Below are 20,415 nucleotides of genomic sequence, written 5' to 3' on the forward strand. Positions count from 1 at the left end.
TGTGTGTGTGTGTGTGTCAGTGCTCTTCAGATCACTGTGTTTACTGATTGGTCTGCCATCCATCACTATCAACTCCTCTCCGCCCCTTAAACAGAGGCATCAGTGATGGATCATCCTGATTTGTATCAATGGGCAAAACCTTATCAATAAGGTTAAACACACTAATGTGGGTCTAAAGTGAGAACAAATACGTGTGTATGTGTGTGTGTGTGTGTGTGTGTGTGTGGACCAGGCAGGACGACAGGTGGGGGTAGGAGTCATTTGTTCTGATGTAACAGAGTCAGTTTCATCACCCGAGGCATCGAGGATGAGCAGGAAAGAGAGAATGCACAGAAGGGAAAGGAAGTGACACGATGAGTCTAAAATGACTGTCTCTCTGTCTCTCTCTCACACACACACACACACACACACACACACACACACACACACACACACACACACACACACACACACACACACCCTGGGTGTCAGCTTCCATCAGCAGCATGTATGACTGTGACTTATAACCACAGCTATGCGATCATTTACACTCAGTGCAGGAGATAGCCAGAAGCTACTGTCCCTCTGTACTAGTGTGCAGTGATTTAGTGTCTGAATTCACAACACTTGCTTGGATGTATTAGTGTATATGTTTTTACACGCCATATACATATAAATGAAACACTAATACATTAGGAGTCTTTCACAATGTTTTTATTTTTGTTTTATCTTTTAAACAGTGGAGCGCAAGCTTCAAGAACAAGAAAGTACAATAAAAAAAGAAGAGTTTGTGATTAAACCCACATTTAAACCACATCAAAATCAGCTGCCCAGGTCTTATGATGAAGTAACTTATGACTGGCACGATCACACTGAACACATACTTGTTTTTTTTTCTTGTCATGTCTCAGTTAAACTCAAAATGCAAAGGTCACTGAATCTGGAGTTGCTTAGAGACCAGATCTGCTGTACCGGTTATCTTTAATCGAATCAAGTGTGAAGCTCAGATGGAAAACAATAATTTGCCATCATTACAAAATATTAAGCAAGACTAATTTTGTGCAGTTGTGGTTAAAAAGAAAAACAAACGATTTGAAATGAAACGGCACCAGCTAGCTGAAAATAGCCTCTAGATTTATTTTTAAAAATCTAATTCTGTGTCTAATATTTAATTCCACAATAATGAACAGACTGTTGGCACACAGACAAAAAAGGAAATGTCACAGTACACTAATGTACACTTTTGATGGTTATGGCACAAGCTCAAATACAAAAACAGATAGGACACAAATGCTGAGAGTCCGGAGACGTACAGTTTAATAAGTGTTATAGAACGTAATGTAAACATGAAAATGAAAAAAGGAAATAAGTGAATGCCGAACAGGAAATCTAGCGAGGCCCCCTCGAGAAACCACAGTGTGCCATCTGCATTATTTCCAAATTATTTGTCATCTAATTTTTTTCCCTCAGCACCTTCAGAGAGCTGTCCAGCTGAAGCCTTCTTTTCAGCTCAGGTCATTTCAGTTCAGCCTGATTCACTTTAATTCAGTTTTCTACACTGGGGAATGACTCACACTCCTGACAGAAGACTCCCATTTACTGTCTGCCTGCATGTGTGTGTCCGTGTGTGTTTGTGTGGGGTTTTTTGGGAAACGTCAGCATCTTCTCCATCTCTCGTACTCGCCTGATGTTACACCGTCAGCATCACCTACAAGGAGACAGAGAAACAGGATTGTGGCGTGTTGTCAGCAACAAATCGGACTGTGTAAAAATAATGCCTCGTTCTTCCTCGCTCTCTCTCGTCTAGCATCATCAGTGTGATGTAATATGAAGAAATCACAGCTCTGGAAATTCTGCTTTTGAGGAATTATGGAGATAAGCTTGTGTTTCTTACTGTTAAACAATAAAGATGACGTGTATTTGTAAAAAATAATAAAAACATTTTTCTCATACTTAATGAATTCAAATACTATTAGACTGTGGTGGAGGTGCAGCGGAGGGGTGAGGCGTCTTAATCGAGTCAAGCCGCTGTTCTCGCTCTCACACACACAGACACACACATACACACACACACAAACACACACAAAATTCAATCATGTTTCTGCTGCTGCCTGGGGGAACTCACTGTGGAAACCTCACTATAGTGGAAAATCACCTTTTCCATGTTATTTTACACAGCAGCACCTACGCCACACACTCGCAGACACACACCTACACAGTCTGTCTGCATTTACACGAGGAACCCAAAAGATCTGATTTTTTTTTTAACTCTTTGTGGTGCTGATCTCACACCGTCATGCCTGTCTCAGCCAGAAGTCAGCGAGGAATGAGATTTTTATTCAGCCATGAAGAAAAAAAAACGTGCCTCAGAGAGTTAATGTCATCCTGTGACAATACAGGGTTTGTTGCTGTAAGCGTGCTTAGCTAAGGTTGCATCAACCTGATACGTGACCTTATCTTGAGTGGCCATGTTGAATCGCGGAATCCTGAATATACTTATATACAGACACTTTTCTCTATAAAGTTATTTGGCAATGAATGAGGAATAAAGAGCAGGGGGCAGTTAATTTTGTAGACTATCCACAATATCAAAAAATCTGTCTTTTATTAATTACTGTGGTCAAACAATCAATACTTTTATTTTACATATAAATATATATTTATTGTTAGTAGTAGTGCTGGTAGTGCTGATGTTGACACTGACATGGGAACCTTATTTAGCTCAGAGAGTAGAACAAGAACAACAGTACAGCAACCAAAATTCCATCTAAGGCCTGAGTTACACAGGTGTAGGGACCAGTCAGAGACACGCTGACAACAACCAGTTGTCAATGGGAAAAATGTGCAATTCCCGACCAGCTGGCGAGAGGTTGCTGGCTGCCTCTGGGTGAAACTGGCCACAAAGCCTTCTTGTGATCAATTTGGTTGCTAGCAGATTGCCACAGTTGCCCATGGTTTACATGGAAGATGCTAGCTTGTCTGCAAACACTTGCCAACTACTCTTTGAGCAGCAGTGATACTAAAAAATGCAACAGAATTTGGAAACGGAGAGCCTTCATAGTAAAAGTTGTGCCTTACTGCTGTAACCAGCACGATTTTACTTTGAACGCAAATGTTCTGCATTTCAAGTTTGTGGCACACTTGTCACACAGTAGTTGGCGAATGCCTGTATACTTTGTAACTTCCTATACTGATTTTTCTCTCTATAACATTCTGACAGGGAATTTTAAACTTTTTACATTTTTGAATGGCATGATCCCTTCCTAGCAATTTGTGTGCACCCTCATGCTATGGATATCGCAGGGAGAGCGATCAAACTGAGGGCCAAGAGCAAGAACATGGTGCTTGTTGCATGGATTCTAGATGGTCTGTCAGAATTCGTCATGTTGATTGCTCATGGCGTCCAAAATATCCTCGGGCCACTAAGAAATATCCCTGTGCTCCTGTTGGATAGCCTGACAATGAAATGGCATCATGTGAGGGTCTAAGATACAGTATTTATATATAATTAAACTTCACCTGAGCAACATTTGTTCATAAGCCATTGACACACACATACACACACAGTTTGTGCTACAAGGAACCCTCTCATCAACCAACCACATTACAAGCAGATGGTGAATATTATATGTGAAGTAGAAACATAATAACACCTTACATGAAAGAACTTTACTACAGAGTTGCTTCTGACTTAAAGGATAAGTCCTGTCATGTTCTGTTCTGCCGTTGCTTTCAACAAATCCCATGTGTCAGTGTAATCCAGTAATCATTACGTGTTAGCTATAGCTTTTTTAGATGTCATAGTGGTCCATTATTGTCCATTAACGGTTAAACAAATATCACCGGATCTCAAAATTTCATAACAAAATTAAAGTGCCACAGACAAAGTAGAGCAACTGTTGAGAGTAGTAAATATTGTTTTCTGTGGTCACTTCCCAGGAGGAACAGAAATTATGGGTGTATCAGTAGGCGTATTTGTCCTGAAGCATGAAGAACACAATGTTAAGTTTGGTATGAAATGTCCTCAGAGCAGTACGCCCTGGGAACTAAACTGCCACGGATCTATTAATGGTCACATACTCGCACTCCCCAAATGCTCCACCCTGAAATTTTGGCAGTTCACCAGTAGCTGTCCATCAGGTATGGTGTGCTAGTAAGGTTAGCTTAAGTTTTTTTTCTGTAGAGCTAATTGCCCATTTTCATGTAGCACATAAGCTAAATAAGTTAACGATAAAGTCATTTTAGAGTCCATCGCCATTAGAAACTGAAGGGCTGCGCCGAACAAAACTGGGGTTTGTCAAGTTTTTCTAGAAACCTTTTTAAAAGAAGAGGTAGCTAAAAAAAAAAAAAAAAAAAAAAAGCTAATGCTAAATTAGCAGCAAACCTTTCAGAGCTAATCTGCACCAGAAGTTTTGTCAGCTTGCAAAATGCTTGTCATAATGTCGTACTTGTAATCTCTTGTTAAATATTTTACCGTTGCTGACAAAATAAATTCACAGTAGTCTGCGGACAATGAAGTCTATTGTCTGTAGCAAGATGTAAAAAACAAAGGACAAAAGTGATCTGTACACTTCTTAAAAGAAAGTTTTCTATTTTGTCAAACAGCTCAGGCTTTTCTTATTGTCAAGATAAAGAATTTGAGTGTATTAACTGTTACAATAAGAGCAATTAGACATTTTAAGATCTTTTTAAACAATGGGGAAAGTGCCATTTTTGCTTTATTTTTTCCCTGCTTTGCTGAAAATATACTGAAACCTGAACCCAGCATAAAGTTTTTGTATATGTTACAACACCATATTGGTCATATTGGGGAAATTTACATAAAAATATAAATAAATATTTGTTAAATATTTGTTTTAGAGTACACATCCACTTTTAGAACTAAAGTTTAAAGTAAGGTTACACAATCTGAATTATGGCACTTTTGAATGTAATTAACTTTTATCTATTCTTTCCCATCGTTTATGTTGTTTTTCATGGTTTCTTCCTTTTGCTCTTTTTTAATCCCCTCATGCCAGATGGCTGCCCCTCTCTGAACCTGGCTCAGGGAAGAAGTTCCAGTTCAAAGGAACTTCTTCCTCCTCACTGTTGCCAAGTGCTTGCTCACAAAAGACCGTCTGAATGTTCTTGCTCTAAAATTGTGTTTGTAATATGAAGTAGTCTGTTGTAAACGACTGCTTTTGAAACATAAAAACTGTATAAAGTATCTGGGCACTACTGCTGCTTACATACTGTATTGAGGTCTTTGCTGGACAAATGTCATATGAAACTGGAAAACACCCGACTGAGAAGATGTGAACAAGCTTTGTGTGGGTGTCTGTCTGTCTGTATGGATCTGCAGTGCTCTGCCAATGCTACAGACATTTCAGAGCCCTGTGGCGTAATTCAGTGTGTCAGATACAAGAGGAAATAATGTGGTGAGCATCTCGTCGAATCGCTCCGGCTTAAACGGTCTCTCTCCAGAGTGTGTTTAGGAAATTAAAGGCCGGGGATTTTTTTCATAATTGTCTAGTTTATCATTTTATTACAGCTAGCTTTCCTCTGATGGGCTCCCTTTATGATTTATCAAATACAATTACTGCATGACTTATTTTAGGACCATTAATGTGTGCACGTGTGTGTGTGTGTGTGTGTGTGTGTGTGTGTGTGTGTGTGTGTGTGTGTGTGTGTGTGTGTGTGTCAGCTCTGGTGTATTTAAATAGCATTAAGTAATTGGAAAAACAGGTCGAGAAGCTGGAAAATCTAAATTGTCTTTGTGGCTTTATACCCCCCATTCAAACACACACACACACACACACACACACACACACACACACACACACACACACACACACACACACACACACTCTCCTTTTCCTTTTCTCTCTGTTGCTTCTGAGTAAATACCCAAAAAGCTTCTATTTTAAACGTAAAATAAGAGAAAATTGTGTTTTAACTGATAGAAGCTAATCTGAAATAGTTTCATTCTTGTGCTGTGACAATATTTCACAATATTTCTCAAGGAATGAGGAAAATTGGGATATAGAGAAACAGAGAAAGGAAAGAAACAGTCACAGAGAGAAAGAGGTTAATTCCATACCTTCGCCTTCCAGCTAATGAAGTGTAGGTGGCGTCCCGGTCACTTCAGCTAATTGAACAGTGGAGATTACAGCAGCCGTCGCTCCCCTCTGTGAAAAGAGGGCCGTGTTCATTAGTCGTTGCCATATAATATTCATTCTCTGTAGAAATATGTAGATAGTAATCTATGCAAAGAGCTGCTGGTATGATTATAAAGCTCTCAGCACGTTCTCTGGTAGCAATAACTCAAACAACCATGATTTAAAATACTGCATGTGTCTATGTTTAACTTTATTGCTTCGCACTGAATTTATGGGCCTTTATCAATTAGACGTATACTCAGAAGAATCTATTAATATTTATGTAGGGCAATGTATTAATTTTGACATTTAACAAACCAGTAAAAACAGTAAACCTAAAGTATATCAGTATCTGAGTGTTATTTGAATTATTTGAATGGCTTTAGAGAGCAATAACTCCTGCGCAGCTAGTAATAATGGGCACAGTTGATAGTCTTGGTAACACTGTGACAGACTTCACTGAGGCATGTCAGTGCAACTCTAGGCTGCCCTAAGTAAAACAAAGTCTATGGACGGAGAGTCATTGAACCCCCTAGCTGGAATATGTGTCAATTTAAAATCCTCAAGAAAGCAAGACAAGATGGCAAAGCTAGTCATGAAAGGCTCAGTTTAATTCAGCTTTATTTATATAGAGACAAATCACAGCAGCAGTCACCTCAAGGCGCTTTGTATAGTAGGGTCAAAAGCCTACAATAATAAAGAAGACCCCAATAATCAGGCAGGTAAGGTAGCAAGAAACTCAGGAGCAGCCCTGAGTTTGAGATAACAGGTAGCACTATGCGGCGTCCTGTTGTATTCAAATTGATGGTGTATAAACTGGAGTTGTGGCCATCAGAGAGTTGTCCCGATTTTAAAACAGGCAGTCTTTAGTCACCAAAAACCTGAAACCAGTTGTCAATGGACTTGTCTCACATTATAATCTTGGCCTTTTTTTAATGCACTTCTTCAAAAGCCTTTCCACCACATTTGTAATAATAAAATGTTTATTTGTCATTACCAGCATTCTTCTATTTTCAGTCATTCTGGAATAGAAATTACGGCCATTGTCATCCAACCTATTCTGTGCATGAGAAAATTGATGCTGCTAATTACAAGGTATGTCTTTGTACCCATGTACAAAGATTAAGGGAATGTGTGTACAAAGCAATGTTACATAATTAAAAGCTGCAGCAATGACACTCGTGTAACCGTGAGGTTGATTAATGTCTCTGGTTTGTTGTGTTATGTTCACGAATTTCACGCTCATGTGACAGGTTGTTAGGCTTTGATTTTGTAGTGCGGTCCTGTGATAAACGAGCAACATGCTATAAGCTTTTCTTACATGTACAGTGAGTTGTGTGACTAAAACGACCGTCTCGGTCATTTGTTTCTACTGTCTGAAAAGGCCCACGTGAGTAAGCCTTCCTAAAATGACATACAGTGCTGTTTCACTCCAAAGGACCCAGAGAGTCCACATCAGGAAGCAGGTGGGCTTGTGGTTTCACAAACACACCCGGCTCCAGTCTCGCGGCTTTCTACCATTTTTGAGTTTCACTTTTACTCCCTTGGTAAAAGCAAGGAGGTCCTGTAGGTCCAGCAGCTGGGGCCTTACTGTGTGGAGCTCGCATGTTCTCCCCATGTCTGCATGGTTTCTCTCTGAAAACTCTGGTTTCCTCCCAATGATATATATGGGGTGAGGTTAACTGGTGATTCTAAACTGGCTATAGGTGTGAATATGAGTGTGAATGGGCTCCCGGCTCTAGACATTAGCCTAATGACAGACTGGTGATCTGTCCAGGGTGTACCCTGCCTATCACCCTATGGCAGTGGGGATAGACTCCAGCACCCCCAAAACACCCTGATGAGGGCAAACAGAAGAAAATGAATGGACTTTGACTCCCCAGTAACTTCTATTGTCATTCACCATTTGGTTAGGTTTAGCTAGCAGCACTTCTTGGTTAATGTAAGGAAAAGACTTTTGGTTTGAAGTGAACATACAATAAAATAAATACATAAATAAATTTATAAACACAACAAATTTACCATTTACAGAAACCTCCATTTCCATTTAAAAAACCGCTAACGTACTATCAGAAATTTGCAAGGACATTTTCCATGTTTTTATGCATATTTTTTGCAGTGTAGGATTTAATAACATCAAGTATAAATGACAGCATGACCCTTTTTCTGAGGGGAAATCTCTATTAATAATGGTGGAAAGTGTAATGAAAATTGCTACTAAAGCAGAATTACTGTTACATAACTGAAATGTTACTCAACTAAAAACACACTACCATTAAATAGAAAAAAATACTTTACATAAAAGCATAAAATAACCTTCAAAACATACTAGGGATGTTTAATGTCAGGTGTCCTGTGGGTGTAACAGTTTAGAAAATGGATGGATGATTGTTTAATAAATAAAGTTAACTGAAGTATATCGTTGAAGGGTTTGTGAATCAGTAATGGAGACAGTTGTGAATAAATGAATGAAAAAATAATAATCAAGAACGTCCAGTGAGAGCAGAGTTTATTATACTCACAGCCATTACTGTGAATTTATGACAAACACACCAATTACTCATCTTAACTAGTTTATGGAGTTATACAGACTGCAGGTGTGTCCATGTGTGTGCGGTGCATCCTCTGCGTGCGTGTATTGACAGACAGAGAGAAACAGGAGGCAGTGGGCACGACCTGCAGAGGTGGGAGTGAAAGTAGGCAGACAAAAGATTTTAGAGTTAAGCAGGAAAGTTTGGATGGTCTAACGTTATAGTTTTCTTCTAACTTTCTTCTGGGAAGGACAGAAGCAGGAATGTGTTGCAAGTTAGTAAAAGGCGAGAAAGAAGCACTAAAAGACTAGCACGGCCCACCTCACAGTCACAGTGAGTAATAAAATTACTCAAATATATGTTAGCGTGCAGTCTTAAAGGAATTATATTTAGGATCTAATAACACACAACTTTTGAACTTTTTTTGTCTTGGTGGTTTTTTGTCTGATAGCTTTAAAACTCAAATTGTGGCCCCTGCTCAGCATTTAAAGCAGTAAAATTGATTTTCTAGTGTAAATCATACTTTTGTAAGTTGTGTAAATTACAACTTGGAAAAAAAGCACAAGTACTGGCCAGAAATGATTTAATTGGAGTGGGGAAAATATTGAGGCATGCGCACTCTTTCTCCCTGTGAACTGCACTGATCAGCCTTCCCCACCCGTGCGTCAATATTTGCTAACTCACTATCGCAGGATTCATGTTTTTTAAGTCACCTGATGCCGAAGTCACTGAACAGAACTCAGCAAAAACTCGTCATGTCTTTATCAGGACAAAAACAAAACTCCTCTCTGCTTCTGTCACTTTTCTAACCCCACTGAACCCCCTCCTCCCTGCCCCTTGTTGCCTATCCAGCACAGTGGGACCATGTCTCTCTCTCTCTCTTCTCCCCTCTCTCTCTCTCTACCTCTCTCGCCCCCTCCCTCGGGGCAGAAGTAGACCACGCCTTGAGGCCCTGCTCCCATTGTGTTTTCTCTGCTACTTCTGTTTGGGGCCTTTGTGTGCCGCTAATCAGCCGTGGGGCCATGCTCAGCCTCGAGTGTGTGTCTGCGAGTGTGCGTGCGTGTGTGTGTGTGTGTGTCCCTTGCCCTCATTACGTAGCCACACTGGGAGGCCAGCATGGGAAGTTTCTGCTGCCCTCCATCACCCCCTCCACCACCACCACCTCACCCCCCCTCTAGCTGTCCATCACTCACTTCCTCCCCCTATCCTCATCTCACCAACCCTTGGACCGGCCACAATTTTAAAATAAAACTGCACCTGCTTCAGTGGCTACATCAGAAAGCGATGCAGCAGTGGAGCAGAAAAACAACAGCGCTTTGTTCTAAAGTCCTCACAGTCACAGATATTTGCTGCGATGATTAGCGTCATTATTTTCGGAGCTGGAATGAAGCGATTTTGCGACAGGAACGGATTCTCTGTGCAAATCACAAAGTCTTTTCAACTGAATTTAGCGACAACAAAAGCGGGACTCCTCCACCCTAACACAAGGCTGAAAAAGTAAAAGTTTAAAGTGAAACTTCCCACTGCTTTTCAGGTCTTTTTTTCCTTCTTTTTTCAAACACGAGCACTTACAATACAGTAGGCAGGATGTTGTATGCTTATTTTATCTGCTGACGAAGTTAAAAAATATCTAACGCAGATCTTGTAAGAGAATCTTTTTTTTTAAACCAGGCTATAGTTGTTATGCTTTAACAGTTTAACTATCATGACTTGTTTAATAGCTGGTGAACATTCTGTGAACAAATATTGCCGTAATGTCACTGTCATCTGGGGATACAGTCATCTATACTGTCAAACTCCTGGCTGTATGATTTCAGCGGGATTTATTAAGTAGCGTATTGTAATAGTAAAGAAAAAAACCTGGGGGTTGGAATAGTGTGCAGACCAATAATTAGTCATTTTATTTGTGAATGATTTAAGGCGTCCTCTTCAGAGTTTGAGCTTTTCTTCACAACATCAACAACAACACTTTCTTTTGTCTCACGTTCACGTGTTTAGCATGAGTCAACTGATGATGACTACTTCTCTCTTTTAAAAAGACAAAACTGAATTTCCAATTGTTCTTTGTGACAATCAGTTTGTTTGTTTCTTTTTTTTTTTTTGTCTTTCTTTTCATAATTTATGTCTTTGTGTGTATCACTTGCCTCGAGACAAATTTTCTCTTTTGGACATTGAGTTAAGTTAAGAGGAAAATGTTGCCCTCGCTGACAAGTAGCCTACTGGGTTCAGTATCAGTGCAAAGTCCAAGAAAACAATCTCAGTTTACACAGCCCTGTTTGTTTGGCGGGTTGTCTTTACAGAGATTAATGAAAGTTCAGTGCAGTAACGCAAAGTAAAGAAAAACTGAAGAGTTATTTTTTTAGATTATCTTTCACTTTCAGTGTTACTTATACACATCAGTAAGCTGGACTGAGTGAACTGTCCGCTGCCCTTTAGTGCTCCTCCCCTGTCACCTGCTGGATGCCTCTCTACCCTCATGTTCCCCCCCCACTGCTCCACCGCTTCACCTCCTTCCCATCTACTTTCTCCCTCCTTCAAGTCTTCACTGTTCATGAAATGTCACCTGTTCACATGGAGTGTGTCTCTCTGTCTTGATGCCCGATGAAGCTTAAGCCGCTGGACCTCTTTGCCTTGAGGACAAGCATAGCCTGCTCATTGCTCATGTATACACACACACCCACACACACACACCCACACCCACACACACACACACACACACACACACACACACACACACACACACACAGTCTCTGTCTCTGTTCAGTCAAGAGCTACACGGCTGTCTTAAATTTCATTGTGGGACAGAGAATATCCTCCCTATATATGTCACTCTCTCTTCCTTTAGCTCATTTCTTGCTTCACCTGACTTATCACACACCCCTGGCCCGTCCTCAGTCCTCCTCTGCTGTCCGACAATTTAGCTCTAGGTCATCAGCATCGTCTACTTACTGACCTAAATTCATGTTACGCCACATAATTAGGCTGTGTGCTTGTTTCCGTTCCCACTTTCAAAGACAGGTCTAAAGAGCTTGAGAAGCGTCTTGAGAGGGGAGACTTCTGTCCTATGTCCAATGGCACTCAACAAGTTCTCCAACTAAATGGAGCATAGGAGCATACTGGCAACAGGAAACAGGCAACAATAAACTGTTAGAATTTTTGTTAGGTTAGAGGAAAAACCCTTGTTTAAATCATCGTTAGATGTCCAAGATTTTGAGTGTTACTGTGTTTCCTTCCCACTGTTGCCAAGTGAACAAATTCCAGTTCCTGGGTATGGGGCCGTCTGATTTTTGAGGTTTTCGCTCTATTATTATATAGTCTGTAAATTTTCCATGAAATTTTGGTACATCACAACATCATTGAATCTGGACAAATAAAATGTACTTGACATGTATATGAAAGTATGTTTATACCAAACATACTTTCATTGTTGATTAATTATTGGAATTTAAAAAAAAATTTGATTTTCTATATTCCAGTTGCATTTAACTCAGAACTATTGGTTCATGTCTTTGAGGCTGATGAAACCCTCCATCCACCTTAACCTCCTCCGCAGTGGTTCTGAAACCACAGTAGACTTCCTTTGCAGCCGAAGAGCCTTTTGAGAGAAGCACTGAATACTCATCTAATTCAAGTGAAGCAAATGAAACATTTTTTGAGTATAGACACAAAAATACACGTCTTTGACATACCGCCTGGAGCTGAACCGCAGTATATTACTAGGTTCGGACACAACCCACATTTTGTGAACACAGATTAATATATAAATAAAGTAACATTTCCCACAAGAGTCCAAAAAAAAGTGCCTCAGTCGGGGGACAAAACTGACATTTTCACCTTGTGCCATAATTTTTTCAGAAAGCTAATCTCAGAGCTAAAGGTGCTTACTGTTACCTCACTGACATTGCACATGTTTCAACAGAGAATCAACAGCATGAAAGTCTTGTTCTCACCTAGAAAAATTTCGATTTGTTTCTTTGCTGGTTCAAAGCAGCAATATCAGCTCAAGAGGACACACAGAGGAAATGTTGTGAGACCCCCAACACCACGGGTGGCTCTGCAGGAACAGCGGACCAACAACTTAGCTCTAAAGAGAAACACGGGCAATGTTTAGTACAGGAAAATAAGTGCTCTTCCATAAACACCGCAGAAGCCAAAACATTGAGATTAACAAAAATTGCAGAGCAGCAATAATTTACATTCCTCAAAACAAAAAACAAGTTCAGGCCAATCTTTTTTTTGTGGATTGCTTTAACATGACGATCTGTCATGTAAACCCAGGACAGAGTAAAGGGAAACCAGAATCATAAAATAACAACACGCCTCATAAACTACCGCTATAAAGGTTTAACTAAAGCCTTAAAATAGCAATTACATCAACTGAGTTTCGTTTACAGAAAAAAAAATCAGTGAGTGTATTAATATGTGTGTGTGTGTGTGTGTGTGTGTGTGTGTGTGGGAAGGGGGGGGGGGGGGTGAGAGAGTAAAGAGTAAGAGCAAGAAAAAGATGGTAATTAGTTGTGACTCAAGGTTTCCCTGACCATAATCCTCTGAACAATCTACACTCATACAGGTGTTCACTAAATCCAATTACCAACAGAAGAGGCAGTGGAGAGGAGAAGGCTAAATTATTTTAGCATTAAATAATACTGAAACGTTTTTGGGGGGTTGCCAAATAATAAAGTTGTATGTTGCACCTTCAAAATGCATTTTCCAGTCACTCGGGGAGACGGATATGCAAATGAAAATATTAGCAGAGCATCTACACTTCAGTCAGACTTTGAGTTTGTAGTTTACTTTTTCATAAATGACTTTGTGTTTATAGATTTCTGTCTTTTAAATAAGGTCAATAGCACTACCAACATGGAGCTTATACATAACAATAGCTGATAATATAGTGGACTCATATGACTGCCCCTATGTTTACAGAGCGCAACAAAGACGAGGCATTATATTTCAAAAGCTGCCTATTTATGTCAGGAGAGCTCATGCTCTTAAAAATGGTAATTGAGCTTTGGTACAGCACATGCATAATTACCTCTTTAAGACTGTCTCTGCTATTTCTTTTGTATTCCCGTGTATCGGTTTTAATATGTAAGTCCAGATATTGTGTACAGTAGATCCAGTATGTGTCACTGTGGTATTGTGCAGACCTCATCCTCTGATCCCCTGTATGGTTATGCAGACCACAGAGCTCTGAGCGGGCTTTTGCAGCTTATTCAAATCAGAGCACTACTCCATCAAAGCTTCTGTTAGTTTAGCTTAATTGTAACTGAAATGAGATGAGATTAGAAACAAAGGCAGTCATTCTGTTACACAGTAAGCATGGGCAAGACTCTTCTAAACAGCACAAAGTAGTCAGCATAAAACTGTTAATGATTTTATGTCGAAAATTGCTTTCACCTGATTTGTACAATCAAATTCTAACCAAAATAAGACATGACCTGACTGAAAAAATAATAGAGTTATTTTTTAAATAAACATGCAAAGTATTAAACTTCTTCAACTGAACATCCCATAATAATAATAATAGTAACTATTATAATGAACATATACCTGACATGCTCATCCTAAACTATGGAGGTGTGCAGTGTGGAAAAAAGTTAAAGTTCATCAAATAAATGCACCAAAATAATGTAAATAATGCAAATGAATTCAATTTATTTCCTTTATATTAAACCAAATTACATCATTACACCTCATAGTGCATGTAAGGTGAAGAGGCCACGTTAATAGAGAGAAAACCCCAATATTTAAAATGACCGTCTATGAGCAAGCACTTGGTGACAGTGGCAAGGAAAAGCTCCCTTTTTATATGAATAAACTGCTGTGTGTGAAGACAGTGAAGAGTAATAATAATAAATGATTTAATGCAGAGTGGTGTATGAACATATAGAGAGTGCATAGAGGTGAGTGAAGAAGAAACAAAAAGTGCATCATGGGAAAGGAAAATAAAAACAGAATTCATTGTATGTCAGATTTATAAATTACCTGCATTATTTTACCAATATTCTAAATATGTTTGTTGATATATTTATTTACTGGCAATATAAGGTATACGGCATTGCTTGGTGGGCTTTTAACCCTGTTAAAGTACCATTCAATTTTTGGCATCTTTATTTCAGCACTGTCAGAATGTGAGAAAATCCCCAAATGAAATCGTAAACTCAAATAAAAACTTGGGAGTTCTGATCTTAATTACTTTTCTACTGCTTTGTAATATTGTTGTGACCAACTGCCTGTCTATGCTAGTGAGCTTGTTTGTGCTCTTCGCCCTCACCTGTAACTAGCGCTACAGAGAATGCTTGTCATGCTACTTGTGATCAACGTGTAGTCAGACAAGATGATTTTGGCTTCTTGTATTTTTTTTCTCAAATAAATATCCAGAAAATAAACTGTATCTTGTTTAAATGCTAGCACATCACTGGTATACTTCAAGGACACTTACATAACACACAAGTGAAGAAGAGCTTTGCGAGTGAAGATGAAGGTGGTTTACTGAAGTGAGCAGAAAGGGGAAAGAAGAAGAAGATTCTTGCTCCACTCCCTCCAAACTTGTAATGGAGGTTTGATTAGCAAGCATGTAATGTACTTTGCCCTGAAGCTAAAGGCGGGGGGAGGTACAGGGGGGTGTTAGAGGAGGCAGTGAAAAAAAATGGAGGGAGCATTATGGCAGGAAGAAGGTGGAGCGCATACAAGCTGCCCTCTCAGCAGGTCTCCTCATCCAACCTCTTCCCGCCACCCTGTCCACCTCCTCCACTCCTTAAGACGAGGACACAAGTTTCCCCCCTACTTCAAAACCTTGTGTCTAATGCCACCTCCCCATCCACCGCCACCTTCACCCCCTCCCATGCTGTATAAGTGGTGGAGGTGGGTGGAGTAGGATGGGGTTGGAGGTCAGAAGCAGGAAGAGTTTTTTTCTTTTTTTAACAAGCTGCACGTCTGCATGCAGGAAGTTGTTTGTGCACAGACACAATGCAAGTTTATTTGAATCCAGCAGGGAACAGTGAGCAATGTTGTCACTCAGCTGGTTTTAAGGTCAAAGGTTAAAGAAAATGTTGAGGTAGCACCCACCAGTGTGTTGCCTTCACTGGCAAAAAGAAAAATGAAACTAAAAGTCAGGGGAAAAAAAGTGTTTCTTTACACGCAGCAACAGAAATATTCATATCTGTATGAACAACTCTTCGGGGAGTCAGGTTAAATTGAGTCTTTGTCAATTTAAACTAAAAGATTCACTTTATAAATGATGGTGTAGTTTTAATAGTAACAATTCAAGGCACTGATGCTTTTAAAGTGACCCAGAAATTGTTTATCTTACTATGAATGAGCTCCCAGCCTTCAATCGTCATTTTCTCCTTTAACATAACTGATTATCTGCTAAAGTCACTTCCTAAATGTCAGGAAAGTTCCACCCAATCATGGAAATTATGAAAATAAAACTTCTTTTTAAATTTAAAAAAAAAAAAAAAGTTCTAACAATCCAATCCAAACAATACAGTCTGTCCCTTTCTCTCCATCCTTCTGTCCCATCCACCGCACCGGATCAGCGTTTCTCTCCACCCCTCCTCTGCCTCGCTGTGCTGTCAGCTCAGGGTGTGAGCAGAACAACGTTAATGTGTGGAGACACCTGACAAGCCTGCTGGCCTTTAGGGCTCAGCCTAATCACTCTAGACCCGAACCCATCGGGAATTAAACCTGCAAAACCAAACAGTCACTGTGGGAGCTGGCTGGGAGCTGGCTGGCATCTGCTGGGGCCACTCCATCGGCTGCTGAGGGGAAAGGAACGTTGCAAATGGCGCGAGAACTGTGCTGTTTTAATGGACTAAAATCCACGACCTGGGTAGATTTATTGCCAAACCTGTTGTGCCATTAAGTAGCCAGGACATCAAGTAAAAAAAAACAACAACAAAAAACAACAACAACAAATAACAATAATAATACAAATGTTTCAAAGTTTTACTAAACTAAACGTATCTTGAGGAGAACTACCTCCTTCAATTCCTGTGAGTTATTCTATTCAGGGCTTTGATTTTTCATTGTAAATCCGACAGGATGGAGGTGTCAGAGTTGAATGCACGTACACACAGGAACACTTTCACGACCATTATATTAAAAAACGTCTAGAAAATTTAATACTGCACGACTACGGAGAGACCGACAAACGCTGATGTATGACAACATAAAGGAGGTTAAGACAGCGAGAGGCCAAGAGTCAGTCTGAAAATGTCACCGTAATGTGCTTGAAGTAACATTAAAGCTCTTCTCCACCATTCACGCTACAGTGCTGTGTTAACTTTAAAATTAATGGGGATTTTCCAGTGTTTAAAGTACAGTAGCTTGTTAACTCCAGTATCTGTTAAGCCACACTGGGCCCCTTCTCCACTCTCTCTCTCCAGATGCCCTCATTAATTTTAGATTGGCTCTAAATGAGTCTCCTTCATCGCAGCCAAGGGTTTGTAAATTGGATTCATTTATATTTAAATTGTGAAACAGGCGTGGTTAATGAGAGAGTCGTTATTTTGGGGGGTTATTTCAGATTGGGCCGATAGCCGGGGCAGCTCAGTGCTGTGCTGAACTAAAACCATCAGAGTAGAGGCACACGTGATGTTGGGCTTAACGTTTTCTCTAACACAAAAAAAATTAAACATGTTTAAATTAGATATATATTTTGAGGCACGTTGTTAATGAAAACGGTAGAATGTACAAGCACCTTGGCATCACCGTTTATTCTTTAACTTTAGAACATCACTTGGATCTAAGCTTCTAAAATGTTTTCTGTATGAAAATGTGAACAAAATTAGGGAGGAAAAACAACCGCCGTGTGTTTGTCTCCTTTGTTAACACCTAATTTAACACTCTTAAAACTAATGTGTCACTCTCAACGCATCTGTGTGGTTTTCAGCGCCGCATGTGCCAAAAACAAGCCGGTGAACGTGTTGACTTAACAGGTGCCTCTATCAACACATGACGCCCTGGCAAAGCAGCGGGACGCCTCTCAACCTCTTGGGGGGGGGGGGGGGGGGGGGGGGGAGAGAACACGAGGTGAGACGACAGAGATGTCCCCCCACCCCAAACCCATCCCTCTCATAAAACCCCCAAATCACACAGTGCTTTACAGCTGTACATCTCCTTGCAAGGCTTCTTACAGCTCTCGGCGTCCTATAGCAACCCCCAGCTTCTCCCTGCTAGGAATTTGACTGTTAGGAATCTAAGTGCCAGGCGTTTAAAACCTGAGGAATGCTATTGTTCTGGTCACAGCTGCACTAGCACTGGCCTGGCTACTGCTGCCACTGTGTGCGTGGGGAGGGAAGAGGGGGGGGGGGGGGGGTGATGGTGCAGGAGGAGGAAGAGGGCGGGAGAAGTCGAAGGTGTGAAAAAGGCAACTTTACGTGTTTTCAGTGCTCTGCGGTCTCATGACAAAGCAGCACATAGTTGACAGTAAGTTGACACATTCCTCCAGCCCGGCCTCCTCTCTGACTAACTGCCCTACTACTCTTCTAATCTTCTTACAGCATGAGATGCTTCACTGTATGTAGGTTATATCTGAAGCTTTAAAAAAATATATCAGATAAATGTGCACAACACACATGCTTGGAACTGATAAACACACAATGGTATGTATGCAGCGATGCAGTGGAAGATTAAAACTGCTAGTAGTATAGTTGGTGTTAGGTAAGCCCATACAGGAAATTTATAGTAGTTGAGGACAGGGCATTTTAAAGCTTCTTTTAAAAACAAAAGACATTTGTTGTCTATTATACAGCTTGGCTCCAAGATGGGTTTCGCTCTCACAAAGCTAATTTCTCACTTTGTGACATGTTGATTCTTTATACCGCTGCTGTTTAATTTGGATGAAGGCAATAGTAGAGGTCTGGCAGCTTTGAGTAACAGGCATGTGTTTTTTCACTAGTAGAGCTGGTCAGTTTCTCTGCTTAAGCATATTTCTTTAAGGCTAGTCAAAATTAGCAAGCTAACGAAGCTAGTGCTACCTGGGGTTGCCAACCGTCCCTTAAAATACGGAATTGTCCCGTATTTAGAAACAAAAGTACACGTCCCGTATTGAGCTAATAAGGGACGCACTTTGTCCCGTAATACAGTGAGACTCAAAAGTAGTCTATAACTTTTAATGGAATTAACACTTTGTTTGAAAACATAATTCCCAGCCCCTCTCCTGCTTTGTGACCAATGAGCTGACAGCACACTTATCGCACACTGTTTGCCCAGCATAAAGCTGGGCAAACAGTGTGCGATTTTTTTTTTCAGTCACGTTATTCAGCTCCTGCTCAAACTGCACGATTGACTCGCAGGGGTTAGAAGTTGGTAGGTCACGATGCAGGTCTCACACTATACGGCCCGATGCTCTGATGCGACCTGAGTGCTCACACTGTGCCTCCATAAAATGAAGGTTATAACAGAAAATCTGTCGCTCTCTCTCTCTGTCTGTCTTTCACTCACACAGACACACCACCACCATCAACTTTGCTAAATTGCTAATGAAAAACATTGATCAGGCAGCTGTGATTGAGCAGCAGTGTAGATCCAACTATTTTCACGGTTGTTGTGGTCGTGATAATTTTGTGAGGCCACATCGAAAAGGCTCGGATGAGCTTTCCAAAGTTCTACAAGTTGTGCCTCCATCGCTTGTGTCCAGATCACACGCTGCACAGCCGTGCTGCTCCGTCTTTTTCACCGACGTTTACGTGTTTGCGCGTGAGCAGTGTGAGCGGCTCACGAGCGATTGATGATCGGGAGCTGCTCGAGGTGTTAATCGCTTCTCGTTACCCCACGTATACTACACGACGCACGACGAAGGCCAAAAAACGGTCCGATCACCAAAACGGTCGCACGACTCAAAAATCGGCTCAAAATGGGCCTAAAACCGCACAGTGTAAGCCCAGCATTAGAGCAGCAATGTTTGTTCCCCTCAGAGAAAGGGAAGAATGGGAAAAGGAAAACACCTGGCTGGAAAAAGTTAATATGGGCATGTGCAGTGAATATCAGCGCTATGTGGCCAGAAGTGTGATAATATAACTTATTTTGTGTAAGAAACAACTGCAAGGATAGATGATTACAACAAATAGATGACTAATACATAAAAGTAATACATAGATGAATAATGATGATGAGTTAAGATGCGTAATCATGGGAACAAGCGGGTTTACAAACAGGAGCAGCTGATTAGCATTAGAAAAGCTGAAATAATACCTCAACTGAAGCCAATTGTACTAAATGCACTAAATGTGCACTGTTAGAAGAATATTTTTCTTTCTATTGTTTTCTATTATTTTAAGTTAAGCAGGACAGAGTTCTTTTAAAGAAAGATTTACTTATATTCTCAAAAGTTAAGCATGACAGGCTTCTGTTTAAGAAAGAGACCTGTTTTACTGTGTTAATGTTGTCATTTTGAGCTACAAAAAAATGGCTAAATGATCATTTGTTTCACATGTGTTCATATCACAAAGAATAGAATAGGATTTAAGTAGAACATATCTACTTAAATCAACTTCAAGTCAAATGGTTAAAAAAAAGAGCTAGAAAATTCACCACACTGGGAAGGGTGAAGACAACTGGGTCGCCTGGCCCTGGCCACGAGGTGTCCCTTATTTATTTTTCAGGAAGTTGGCAACCCTAGTGCTACCATTAGCTAGCCTTTCCCTAGATCTACCCGCCCCCCAAACTGGCAGCCTTTGAAAGGTACTCCACAAATCATTAAGGGCCAGGTTTTAGTGTTAAAGACAAAGTACCGTTGGTACTGACAAAGAAACTGCAGT

The 20,415-nt window shown here is 40.4% G+C and overlaps 1 protein-coding gene across 11 annotated transcripts in view; it reads right to left on the bottom strand.

Annotated features, from left to right (window-relative positions):
* Nucleotides 1-677: 677 nt before the first annotated feature.
* Nucleotides 678-20,415, bottom strand: part of LOC143413176 (uncharacterized) — a 185,566-nt gene continuing 165,828 nt past the window's right edge. For 6 of the 11 annotated variants that reach the window (XR_013093791.1, XR_013093792.1, XM_076875832.1 and 3 more), the window contains 3 exons: nucleotides 12,598-12,731; nucleotides 6,059-6,146; nucleotides 678-1,687 (listed from right to left, as the gene is read on the bottom strand). The gene's annotated coding sequence lies outside the window, so the exon portion shown is untranslated. Of the gene's footprint in view, nucleotides 1,688-6,058; nucleotides 6,147-11,210; nucleotides 11,296-12,597; nucleotides 12,732-20,415 lie in introns of all 11 variants that reach the window. The other 5 variants (XM_076875836.1, XM_076875837.1, XM_076875840.1 and 2 more) reach the window with 3 other exon arrangements.

This window comes from Maylandia zebra, linkage group LG17 (assembly GCF_041146795.1).
Source record: "Maylandia zebra isolate NMK-2024a linkage group LG17, Mzebra_GT3a, whole genome shotgun sequence".
Taxonomy (NCBI): Eukaryota; Metazoa; Chordata; class Actinopteri; order Cichliformes; family Cichlidae; genus Maylandia; species Maylandia zebra.